The 3,838-nt window shown below is 28.0% G+C and overlaps 1 long non-coding RNA gene across 1 annotated transcript; it reads left to right on the top strand.

Moving 5' to 3' along the window:
• Positions 1-1,810: 1,810 nt before the first annotated feature.
• LOC114916461 (uncharacterized) lies at positions 1,811-3,412 on the top strand. The gene is made up of 2 exons (XR_014429790.1): positions 1,811-2,224; positions 3,230-3,412. It is a non-coding gene; the product is annotated as an uncharacterized LOC114916461 (long non-coding RNA).
• Positions 3,413-3,838: the final 426 nt, after the last annotated feature.

The raw sequence follows: 3,838 nt of genomic DNA, 5'->3' as shown, positions 1-3,838 counted from the left end.
TCCACATGTCAGAGAAATTATTGAATTGTCGAAGGTTACGCCGAAATTGTTTAGTAGAATTTTATATTTTGTAAAGATGTTGATGAAGATGCTGATTTATATTTTATAATTTATTAATTTGGAAGATTCTAACATCATGCAGGAGGACATGTTGTATATGGGTAAGTACCGATTTAAAGTATGTGGTATATACCATCATCTACAATGATTAGTTTAGTCTAATAATTAAGTGGAAAAAGATTTGTATAATTAAAATATGAGGATTTAAATTTAATCCTTGTTGCAATCACATCTTTTTATCATTTAAAACGGTTAGATACATATTTCAGTATTTATGTAAAATTTAGTTAAAAAATTTAATTTAGTAATCTCTACGATGAAGTTGTGAATGTTGAAGGTTATATTTGTAATTACAAACATAAATATTTACATAAAATAAAATTTAAATATTTATCAAAAATAAATGTAGAAGATATTAAATAATAAAAATTATTATTATCCTTTTTCTACTGCGAGACACTTAACAGCATACTTCATTATAGGAGTACTCAATTTGAAATAGATTTTTTTTTTATAGAAATTCTTGTGAAAGTTTTGTATAAAAAAAGAAACTTTTATAACGTAAGATAAAATATTTCATGAACTAGGTGAAAACAATTTTGTTTGAAAATTTAAATTTCATAAAAAACCTTCTTCACAATAAACTCTTTCTACAAAATACACGCAATAATTAAATCACTAAATATTTGTATTTAATGTTATTACATACTTAAAATTAAATTCAAGACTAATGATTAAAATGTAGCTATGTATGCCATTTGATAACAAGTGGGTGAAATTTTTTTGGGTTGAATTTTTTTTTTACAGGGAATAAAAAGATTTTTCAGACAGAATGAATATGGCCAAATCACATATATATTTTTTTTAATTTTTTAGATATGGAGGCAAGTGGGTGAACTTTTCCTAAATTATTATGTGAACCATGAACATATGTTGCCTCAGTTCAACCAATGATTTTGAGTCAAATCGGACTCCTGATAAATGTTTTAAATATCATAATCGTACTTGTTGAGAAAAAGCATTTCTCAAAAGTTTTTGATCCTCGCCCCCTCGATTATCTGTCTTTGGTCTTTATACTTGTAAATGGTGGTTGTACATGCAAAATCGACTTCAATGTCAAAATTAGCAGGTACTTGAAGTATATATAGGTCATGTATCCTTTGAAGGTGAAAAACAAGTATATATCGGTGAGAAAATATTATCATTAATGGATAAGATATTCGGATACATTTAAAACATTTTATTATTGTGTAAGAGTTGAACATTAACTTTTGTCATCATGAAAGAATGGTTTGACAAGCCAAGTACTACTCGACCTATGGGAATGCTCTATTCGATTTAGATGAACATCATCCAAACCCTTACCATGTAGTTGCAAACTTGCAATTATATCTTTGATGTGTGGTCTAGAATAGGTAAGTCTTCGGCATGGAGCCTAGGACCTATCCAATACAATAATAATAATTTTATCCAGCTCGAATAAACTTGTTTGGAAGGAAAGTGTTTATGTTGTATATAAGAAGCCACCAGGTCCCACCAAACACCTGCGTCAAAGAGCTTTGTATTTGGAAACGACTTGACTCTTGCATTCTTTCGCAGCATACATCCATGTCTACTTACAATAGCCCTATTGCATCAGAACCTTCTATATCACAACCAACACCTGCTCTTACTCTTCCCATTCATCACCATCCAAACTTGTTTCCAACTTCTCAGCCCAAAGCTCATTTTGGTTATGCTAGAAGTCGCATTAAAGTAAGTCCCTTTAATATCATATATTTTAACTATATTACAGCAACAACTTAATTTAATCCAATGCCTTTTATTTTAGGTTTACAAGAAGGGGATACCAGTTGCTAGGTCAGTGAACCTTACACAATTACGTGGTTACGATGATTTGATTCATGAATTGGATCAGTTATTTGAGTTTGGAGGTCAATTGATTTCTTCACAAAAGAATTGGTTTATTGCCTACACTGATTATGAAGAAGATATAATACTTGTTGGTGATGATCCATGGGAGTAAGGACATCTAATTATACATCTTTCATTTTCCTCTTATCATTAACTTAATTTGTTAATTCTATATGTAAATCAGGGAATTTGTTGTAATGGCCCGTAAAATTTATATCTACACCAAAGACGACGACATTCAGGAAATGAGGTAAGCTCAAAGGATACATGGGAGAGATTGCTAGAATAGATCATATATTATAATCATCTTCCATCTCTCTATCTATGTATTCTCTTTCTCACCAATCTATATATATACTACTGTTTTTCTTATTGTGAGACATGCTTTTGTGGAAGTACGGACACATAGCGTGTTATTTTCTTACAAGTGTGAAAATAACTATTATGAAGAGAAGTTGAAATTTTGACATTATAATTAAGTATGTTGGACTTGTTGATTTTAGTTAGTTTCGGTTCAGATGCAAGTAATTTTCACATATGCATTGCATTGAATTTAGATGTTATAGTATGTGATTTTAAATATGGTTTTTATTCTTGCAAATTAGTAAGTTTTGATTTTAGTTTTTGTAAAAAAATTCTTTATTTTTCATTCTTTTAAAATTGAAAACATTATTTTTAGTTCCTATTTTTTTATGTGATTATTTTTAATTATTTTTTATTTATTAAAAGTTTAAATAATTGTCTTAAATATTATTCATAACTGTTAATGATTTTATGTTGATATTTGACATTTTAAAAAAATTGTATAAATTATTGAAATAATTATTTTTTATCAAAATAATGACTTAAAATTTTAAATGAATGTAAATCAAAGAAAAATATATAATAGGGATTAAAATTAAAAACTATTAATTTGTCAATGACGAAAAATGAAGTTTATAAATTTTATAAGGGTAAAAAATAAAAAATTATTTTTTTTTCCAAAAATCAAAATCAAATCACATTCATTTTATAAAATTAAAAACATATTTAACTCTACTATGAAATATTCTAGATAATACATTAAATGATGACATGCATGGGGGGAAGTCCTAAATTGTTGTTGCATTATGAGCTTTAATTTTGACTTAATTTTTTGGCTTAACGATCATGAATACAAACTGTTGCATGATAATCAATAATACTCTTTTAGAACCATTACCAACAACATAGTATGTGTTTTTGTTTTTTTATTTAATTTATTAGTCATTAACAGGTATGATGAAAGATCAATTAAAAAAATGCAAAAGCAGGAGAATGAAAAGTTTTACAAACAATTCCATGGACACATACACAGGAATGGTGAAAGATTGCATGAAGTATCAGATAATGAAATGCAGAATCAGAAGAATGACACTTTATGTAAGCAATTTCGAGGAAAACAACAGATAAGTGATTCAGGATGCTCGTGGTCGTTATTAACTCTAAGTTCTGACAGAGAAACCAATATAACATTGTCAAATTCCTACGATTATTCCGGTCCCTCGTGAATTTATCATGTATAGTTTTCGTTAATAAGTATAATAAGTTAATGCATTTTGGTTTTTGATTTCTTCACTCATGAGGACTAAATTATACTCATGAGAATGAGAGGAAGCATAAAACTATCTTAATATTGGTAATGTACGTAGAGTATTTTATCTATAATGTATCAATAAGAAAACAACATTTTGTTGGCATTTCAATTTTCATCCATCAGATATATTGGAGCTAGAAACTAAATTTTTAACTTTATTCCACGCATTCACTCACACACCTAACTACAAGAAAATTACATATTAGCGAGGGACTATTCCCTCGCTATTTCTTCTCAAATCTCTCGCTA

Source organism: Cajanus cajan, chromosome 9 (assembly GCF_000230855.2).
Source record: "Cajanus cajan strain Asha chromosome 9, NIPB_CcT2T_4, whole genome shotgun sequence".
NCBI lineage: Eukaryota > Viridiplantae > Streptophyta > Magnoliopsida > Fabales > Fabaceae > Cajanus > Cajanus cajan.
Note: the sequence above shows the minus strand (reverse complement) of the source record. Positions and strands in the feature narration are given on the sequence as shown.